Raw genomic sequence first — 9,347 nt, forward strand, 5'->3', positions numbered from 1 at the left:
GGCCAGCCTGGGGCTGCTCACGGGGGTTTTCTGTGCTGAGCTTTGGCCTGGCCGTGTTCTTGAGAGAGCCTGGGCAAGGAGCCTGGAGCCCCCAGGCCCTGCCCTGAGGCGTCAGCGCTGCCCCAGCAGTGCCCATGGCCTGTCCCTGCTGCAGCCCCGGCACTGCCACCCCCAGGGCTGTGCCCGGCCCCGAGAGCACTCAGGCCCTGCAGCAACACCAGGGCCAGGAGGGCAGCGGGGCAGTGGCACGGGAGCAGCACTGGCAACACCAAGTGCTGCTGCTCCTGGGCACAGCTGCTGTGCCAGCACTGATCTGCCCCAGCTCTGCACACAGACACTGCTGCTGCAGCTCCAGAGAAGGGAACAAAAGGGGATCTCTGCAGAAAACTTTGCTGGGAGATCCTTTAGTACCTTTAAAACCACCAAGAGCGCAGATTTTCATGGACACAGTCTGTGGCCTCAGGGAAGTTGGAGAGGGAAACAAAATGAGAAATGTCACAAACAATGACATTTCTTTGTGGACAAGATTTAAAAAGTAAAACAAAGAACCTCCAAAATGAAACCTACCAAAATGAAACCAACAAGAAGTACCAAAGATTATTTTTATTACAAGTGATATGCAGAAATTGGCCAGCAGTTTAATGTTTTTGAAATCATCCAGTCATCATTCTCCACACTGCAGCCTTGAGCTCCTGGTTCCTCAGGCTGTAGATGAGGGGGTTCAGGACTGGAGACACCACCGAGTACAGAACTGACACTGCCAGATCCAGAGATGGGGAGGAGATGGAGGGGGGCTTCAGGTGAGCAAACAGGAGAGTGCTGATAAAAAGGGAGACCACAGCCAGGTGAGGGAGGCAGGTGGAAAAGGCTTTGTGCTGTCCCTGCTCAGAGGGGATCCTCAGCACAACCCTGAAGATCTGCACATAGGAGAAAACAATGAACACAAAACAACCTAAAGTTAAACACACACCAACAGCAAGAAGCCCATGTTCCCTGAGGTAGGATTTGGAGCAGGAGAGCTTGAGGATCTGGGGCACCTCACAGAAGAACTGGCCCAGGGCATTGCCCTGGCACAGGGGCAGGGAAAATGTATTGGCTGTGTGCATGAGAGCAGTGAGAAAGGCACTGGCCCAGGCAGCTGCTGCCATGTGGGCACAAGCTCTGCTGCCCAGGAGGGTCCCGTAGTGCAGGGGTTTGCAGATGGACACGTAGCGGTCGTAGCACATGATGGTCAGCAGGGAAAGCTCTGCTGAGAAGAAGAACAGAAAGAAAAAGACTTGTGCAACACATCCTGTGTAGGAGATGTGTCTGGTGTCCCAGAGGGAATTGTGCATGGCTTTGGGCACAGTGGTGCAGATGCAGCCCAGGTCAGTGAGGGCCAGGTTGAGCAGGAAGAAGAACATGGGGCTGTGCAGGTGGTGGCTGCAGGCTACGGCGCTGATGATGAGGCCGTTGCCCAGGAGGGCAGCCAGGGAGATGCCCAGGAAGAGGCAGAAGTGCAGGAGCTGCAGCTGCCGCGTGTCTGCCAATGCCAGCAGGAGGAAGTGGCTGATGGAGCTGCTGTTGGACTTTTGCTGTGGTTGAACATGGGGACCTGTTCATGGACAAAGGACAGTGGCAAGTCAGGAGAGGCTGCTTTGAGTCAAACCTGGGCCATTCCCTGTACACTGTCCAGCTGGGATTCACCCACTCTTGTTTCTGCTCTGGGAAAGTCTTCACCCAGGTCCCTGCCTGAGCTCCAGCTGTGCTGTCTGAGTGTTCCAGGAGCAGCCAGGCCTGTGCCTGGGGGCTCTCCAGGAGCCATCCCTGCCCTGCTGCCCTGGGTTTGTGGCCATGCAGGAGAGGGACAAGGCTGGAAATGCAGGATGTGTCAAGGGCATCACTCGTAATGCAGAAGGGCCTCTTGCCATCTGCACACACTTCTAAAGTATAGCAGGAGTTGGTTTTACAAATTGTTTTCCTACTCGCAAATCATTCCTGGTTCTCTGAGGTCAGAAATCCCCAGCATTTCTGCTGCACTCAGAATTTCCCACTGAGACACATGAGAGGCAAAGGATTCCCTGTGGCTTAGGGAAGGTGAGGGGCTGGATGGGCTTGTTCCCAACTGCCCTGGGTTTGCACCTTTGGCTGGAATCAGAGCACAGTCACACTCCTGTGTCACCCTGGCATAAACCAGACCCTGCCCAGAGCAGAGGGATCCCTGAATGTCTCACCCTCTCTAAAGGTCTCTGGGCAAGGGCTCAGCACCCCCCTCTGCCAAGGACACTCACGGCTCCCTTGGCAGAGCCAACAGCATTTCCTCAGCTGTGGCATCTCTGCCCTTCCCCGTGGGACATTCAGGGAACTCTGAGAGGCTCTGGCACAGATTTGCAGCCAGGAGGGCAGCTCAGAGCTTGGAAGGACACAGCAAGGAGATCCCCAGGTGTGCCCATGATGGGATCTCAGGGAGGGGCTCAGCTCATTCCCCTTTGCCATGGACTGCTTTGCCCACAGCCCCACAGGTCACAGGGAAGCTGGGACACCCCATTCCCATGGACACACCTGCCTGGCAGCAATCCCAAGGGCAGGGCCTGACTCAGCTGCTGCAGATGCCAGAGCCTCCCTGAGAGCCCCAGATACCAAGGACAATATCAGAGCAGTGCATTTAGGCTGTTTAGGAGCCTCCCAGCAGAGAGACTGAGCACCCAAACTTACAATTCTGGCATCTCTGTAAATGTTCCAACATTACTTTGCTGATCCTGGTGTGTCCCCTTCAACTCAGAATGTTCTGTGATTCTGGGATTACAATTCCTCTTCTGCTTCTCTCATCCCCCTGTTGTCCATAATCAAAAGAGAAAAAAACCCCAAACCTTTGCAACAGTGTTAGAAGAGTAAAGTAAAAACCAGACCTTTTTTGGAAGCTTCTGGGTGTCCCAGTGGGGATGGGGCACACCCGGCCCCTTATTTCAACAATTTCTTAAGATTGATTAATTAGGATATTTAACAGAAACATTCAATAGGAGATTCAGCTGCCCCAGTTACACACCCCAGGGTCAACCCACTGGAGTAGGTCCAAGGGTTTCTTTGCCCCAATTTTTGTTATGACTGCTCACATTCTGGTTACAAAACCAAATATTCTTCTTGTAGCTCCTCTTTCTGATGATAAGACCATTTAGTATTTTAGAAATATATTTAGAAAATCATATTATTGTTCTAAAATCTAAGAGAAAGGTTAAGAAACATACTCGAGTTAATTCAGGATAATAGTTATATAAGTATATAATAGAAGTTTAATAGCGTTAATTAAGGATTATAATTTTACAACTATATAATAATAGTTTACAGATCTAAAAATACATTAAACATATATAAAAAGCAAAAATCTTTTTCTCATCATCTCAACTTTTCCACCCTGCTTGAAGAAAGAAATTGAAAATAGTCTCAGGAAAGCTCCTGATCTTTACAGCAATTCCAGTCTCACCTTCTTTTGGGAAGTGTCCTCTGGAGCTGTGCCCAGGCTGGACTGGAGCTGGGAGCAGCCCTGCCCCACACAGCCCCTCTCAGCAGCAGCCCCTGCCCTGCTCAGGGTGGCTCCTTCCCCCCACAGCTTCTCCCCAGCGCTGGGAGCAGCTCCCCGGGCCGGCTGAGAGCTGTCCCTGGCAGGCAGCAGAGTCCCTGCCCCAGCACAGCGCCCTGGGCTGCAGGACCCTGCTCTGCAGGACAGCCCTGGGCACCCCTGGCTGCTCTGCACAAGGGACAGGCAGAGAATGTACTCACAGAGTCTGTAGGCACTGGCATGTTCCAGCTTGAGGAGATGCCTCCAGGAGCTGCAGCTGCATTGTCCTGCAGCCAGAGGCTTCCTGTGCCAAGGGCTGGCAGGGATTCTGCCCCAGGCACTTCTCAGCCCCTTCCCAGCCCTGACTGATTGAAGCTCTCTGTGCCTCTGGGCTGTGCCCAGGGTGGCTGCAGGCAGTGCCCCAGCCCTGCTGGGCTGGCAGAAGAGCTGCTCAGCAAGAGAAATGTGCTTTTGAAGCTCTTCTTGGTTTCCAGGAGCTGCCTCTGTGCCAGGAGCCTGGCCCAGCTCAGCAGCACACACAGCAGCAGGACTTTAATGAGCCTCTTGGGGCTTTGTGCTGAGGCCCTGAACATCAGTCCCTGACAGGGAGGGGAAGAAAGCTCTCAAGAACTCCAAGTTAGAATCCAACTCCAAAGTTTCTTTCACTTTTAATGGGTCCCACTGAGGGACATGACTGAGAAAGTGTCCCCAGGCCCCAGGCAGAGCAGAGCACTGGAGGCACTGATGACAGCTGGGGACAAAGAGAAGCCAAGGCTTGGTGCCCTGGGCCACAGCAGCCAATGCTGTGCCAGCAAGGGCTGTGAGGAGACACCTTGTCCTGAGGCCCTGGGGCCTCCTGGCACAGCCCCAGCAAGGCTGGCCACTGTCACCCCCTTGGCCTGCCCTCAGCATCCCCCCTAGCCCACATGCCAGTGGCCTCAGGGATCTGCTGGAAGGAGTCCCTGGGGAGCCTTGCTCAGGAATGGCCCTGGGGGCTCCTTCATGCTCCAGGGACTGCAGCTTTTTCAAAGGACTTTGGCTTTTGCCTTGGAGTCTTTGAGAGCTTTGTGCAATCCTGGCCTCCAATTATCTGCTCTAATTAGTCCCTTGAGAGCCTTTGTCAGTAACAACACTCAGTGGGGCTCATTAATGCTTCAAGGTACTTCAGGTTCTTAAGGCACTTTCCTTTTTCCTTCCCACCCTGAGTCTCTGAGAAGTTTGTGCAATCCTGGCCCCAATTATCTGCTTTAATGAGTCCCTTGGGAGCTTTGCATTGACACTCAGTGGGGCTCATCAATACTTTGAGATACTCAGGGCTTTTTCAGCTACTTTGGATTTTCCTTCCCACACTGAGTCTCTGGGAGGTTTTTGTGCAATCCTGGCCTCCAGTTCTCTCCTCCAAGGAGTCCATGAGGAGCCTGTGCTGGGGATGGACCTCAGTGGGATCCATTAATGCCTCAAGAAACTTTGGGTTTTTCCTCTGACTTTGACTCCTGGAAAGGTTTGTGCAATCTCCTCTCAGGCCCTGAGGTTCAAGGGCTCAGCTCCAAATGCACCATGGGGCTCATTAGGATCAAGCAAATCCTAACAAACCATGGCTGTGCCTTGATTTCCCTCTGGTCTGGTGCAGTTCTTAGGAAAGTTTCCTAAATAGTTACGGAGAAATAGTTCAAAGAGCTTGTAAGAAATATGTATTCCTATTTTAAAGGGTGTCTTTTATTCCTGTTCTCTTTAGAGCAGAGGTGATTGCAGCATTCAGTGATGGATATTGATCCAGGGTCTCTCCTAAGGAGGTCTGGCCAGGTCAGAGAAGCTGTGCCTTGAGGTCTGACCCAGTGGGGACAACCTTGCTCCACATTCCCCAGCCCCATCCTGTCTCTCCTCACTCCCCTGGGACCTGCTTTGCTCACAGAACTGGCTGCACTCAGGCAAAGAGGGGTTTTCCTTCTTTGATTTTAGCAATCTAAAACTGCTGAGTTTCCCCATGGCAAACAGACACCCTCCTCAAGTGTGTGCCAAGCCCAAGGTGCCACCAAGGCACCTTCCCCAAGGCAGAGCCACACAGGGAATGTTTCAGACACACAGGGAGTTCTACAATAAACACAACCCCAGAGCTGGCTGAAGGCAGAATTAGAGCAGCTGCTGAAGGACAGACAAGCTTTGAACTCCTTGCAGCTGAAAGCACCAAGTGGGTTGTTGGGAGGTGTGTGAGTGAGGCAAGAGTGAGGGAAGGGAAATGCAGAGAGCCCTGGAAGTGTTTCTGTGCAGACAGGCTGCTGCAAGGGCAGCAATGGACTTCTCTGGGGGGAACTGTGAGGGAGGTTGGGGCAGAGTGACCTCCCCAGTGACCTCGAGATGTCACACAGCCACCTGGGATATCACAGCCCACTCAGTGGTGTCACACAACCTGCTCTGGGAAGTCACACCACCATTCTGTGATATCACATCTCTTCCTATATGCCACAAACCCACCTTGTGATGTCACACAGCCTCCTGTGATATCACACAGCCACATTTGATGTCACAGTTCATTCTGTGATGTCACAGTCAACACTGTGATGTCATACAACCTGTCCTGAGATGTCACATGGCTTTTCTATGATGTCACTGCCCACTCTAGGATTTCATATCACCACCATGTGACTTGACAGCCTGTTCTGTGATGTCTCACAACCAACCAGTGATATCACAATCCACCCTGTGGTGGCTCTGTCATGTCACAACCTGCTCTGTGATGTCAGAATCCTTTCTGTAATGATGTACATTCGACCTCTGATGTCATAGTCATGTCTCTGATGTCACAACCCACTAAGTAACATCACCCAGCCCACTCTGTGATGTCATACAGCCACACTGTGACATCACACACCTCTTTCTGATGTCACACAGTCCCCTCTATGATGCTGTAGCTGTTCAGTGACCCCACACAACCAACTCTGGGATGTCACAGCCCCATCTGTGACCTCACACAACCCACTTGGAGCTGTCACACAGCCCCTTTCTGACATCACAGCTGCTCTGGGGCTCCAGGACACAGCCACAGAGGTGCTGCTGGGACACAGCCCCCTCTGGCACATCCCACAGCCCCTGCCAGTGCTGAGCCCCTGGCAGCTCTGTCTGGGCCTGCTCTCTGTGTCCCTGAGATGCCCTGGCAGGGCCCCAGCCCTGCTGGGCTGTGCTCAGGAGCTGCTCCTGGCCAGAGCTGTCTCTCTGCAGCGCTGCCCTTGCCAGGAGCTGCCTCTGGGCCAGGAGCCCGGCCCAGCTCAGCAGCACAGACACAGCACCAGCACTTTCATCACCCTCTCGGGCCTTTGGGGCTCTTGGCATCACACTCAGTCCCTCAGAGTGTGCTCCAGAAACTCCTCAAGAGCTCCAAGTCAGATGGAAACACTGAAGTTTCTTGTAGTTGAAATGAGAGACACGAGTGAGAAAGCGTCCCCAGGTTCCAGGCAGAGCAGAAGACTGGAGGCCCTGATGGCAGCTGGGGACAAGCAAGGGAAAGGTGTCTGTGGTGCTGAGCAAAGCTGGATGTGTTTCAGGAATGGCAAGGGCCAAGGGCTGAGCCCCAGCCCCTGGCAAGGCAGATGCTGTCCCTCCCTCATTGCTCAGGGCTCTTCCCGGGCCACTGGCATGTGGGGATGTGCAATGCCAAGGGCAGCACCATGGGGCGGCCCCTGCCAGGCTGCTGGGCAGGGACAAGGAGGCAATGAGGCCCCAGGGCTGCCAGGGTCACTTGTCCCCTGCTGGCCTCAGGCCCAGGGCCAGCAGCCATGGCCAAAGGGCTGCACAAGTTGCCTCTGGCAGGGCCTTGCAGCTGCACAGCGCAGGGCCCTCAGCCTCTGCCTGCTGCTTATGGGATGAGGCCTCAAGACCCCATCCTGGATTTTTAGGTCCTCTCAGTGGTCTGTAAAAATGGAAACACTGGTGAAAGTTATTTTCTACCAAGTCTTGCATTGACAGGGATCAATATCATTAAGCTAAACAAGAATGGATTTAGATTTGTTAGAAGGTGGAAATGTTTTACAATCAGAGTGGCACAAAACTGCAACTGCTTTTGCAGAGAAATGGATGCCCGATCCCAGAAATGCTCCAAGAGCAGGAGCTCTGTGCAACCTGACACAGTGAAAGCCCCTCCCAAGGATGGAATTGCTGTTGTGTGGGTTCTCTCATGTGCTGGGTGCCCTCACAACCCTCCTGGCCAGAATGTCTGCTGAGGGCCAGCCAGGCTGCTGCAGTGGCACTGACCTCACAGCCATCACCATTGCAGCCATGTCCCCTGGGCCTGGCTCTCCCCTTTCCTCTGCCCCTGCCTTGTCTCTGCTGCCATGAAGAGTTGTTTCATTATTATCTTGTCCCCAAGGTGCTGGGGCCAATTGCTTCCCAGTCAGGCTCCTGGAGCAGCAGTGGCTTTTCAGAGCCCAGCCAGAAACGAGCCCTGAAGCAGCAGCTCTGCAGTGCTGGCCACCAGGCCGGGGTGCCAAGGGAGCCTTCTGGCCATGGCCTGGGAGCAGCTGCTGCTGCCAAGGTGCCTTTGGTGCCTCAGGCTGTCCCTGGCACAGCTCCCAGCACGGCACTCTGCACTTGTGCCCGAGCCCTTCCCTGGCTTGGGGCTGGCCTGGGGCTTTTCCTGCAGCGGGATCTGCCCTGGCCATGGCACAGGAAAGGCAGTTCCTGCTGGAGCAGGAGGCTGTGCCTGGAATGGGCTCAAACAACTCCAGCAAGGCCCTGTTTACTTCAAAATTGCTTCCTAGGGCACTAAATTCTAATAATTGTTATAGCTCCTATACTGTGGAGTAAATAACTATTTTTCTTTATTTACTCTGTGGTGTAAATAAATCTGTCTAATCATATTCAGAATCAGTCACTGTTGTATTTGTATAAATATATCCGATATTCCATTGTTAATCATGTGGGACAAATTGCATTATGGTTCAGTTCCACCTGTCCAATATTTACACATAAACCTTTGACAAACTCAGGCTGGGATTGAATCCAGCTGCTCCCAGTCTCCTCTCTTAGAAAGAATTAAAAAGTCTAGGTGACCTGGAGGGGTTTGAGGATCCCTGGTGGCTGTTGGGTGTCATTTCTCCACCTCATGACCCAGCAGGTGTTTCTCCAATAAAGAAATAAAGCTTTTGCCTGAAGCTCCCACTCTGCCCATGACAGGAAGCCCTGGGAGTGTCTGTGACATCCCGGCTCTTTGGCAGCCTGGGGACTCCTGGGATGTCACCGTGGAGCCCCCGGGAGTGCCTGTGACAGAGCGGTGCCTTTGCAGCCCAGGGTGCCCTGGGATGTCACCATGGAATTGCTGGGACTGCATCTGAGCACACAGCTCTTCAGCATCCCCAGAAACCCCTGGGAGGTCTCTGTGGAGCCCCTGTCTCTGCCTGTGACATTCCAGCTCTTGAACAGCCTGGAGACTCTTGGAATGTCCCCATGGAGCCCTTCTGAGGGCCTGTACCAAATGTGATCCTTGGTAGGCAACCATCACCAGCCCCATGTAGCGATGGTCTGATTCCATGGCAACTATCACCAGGACCTGTTGCCATTGTCTGTTTCCATGGCAACCATCACAGCCCCTGTTGCTATGGTCAGTCCCTTGGCAGCTCCATGGAGACCCCATGCCAGGGGTGGTTGCCATGGACACCAGCTCAGACCTGGAGCCAGAGCCCGTTGCCATGGCAACCATTTGCAGTCCCATCCCCAGGCTCATGGGATCCCAGAGCCACAGAATTGGCTGAGTTGGGAGGGAGCCATGGGGATCCTCCAGTCCAACTGCTGGCCCTGCACAGGACACCCCAACAATCCCAGC

General features: G+C 53.5%; 1 pseudogene; it reads right to left on the reverse strand.

Moving 5' to 3' along the window:
• Positions 1–638: 638 nt before the first annotated feature.
• LOC147645709 (olfactory receptor 14J1-like) lies at positions 639–9,035 on the reverse strand (annotated as a pseudogene).
• Positions 9,036–9,347: the final 312 nt, after the last annotated feature.

The sequence above is a fragment of the Cyanistes caeruleus genome, unplaced genomic scaffold (genome assembly GCF_971803275.1).
Source record: "Cyanistes caeruleus unplaced genomic scaffold, bCyaCae1.hap1.1 HAP1_SCAFFOLD_186, whole genome shotgun sequence".
NCBI lineage: Eukaryota > Metazoa > Chordata > Aves > Passeriformes > Paridae > Cyanistes > Cyanistes caeruleus.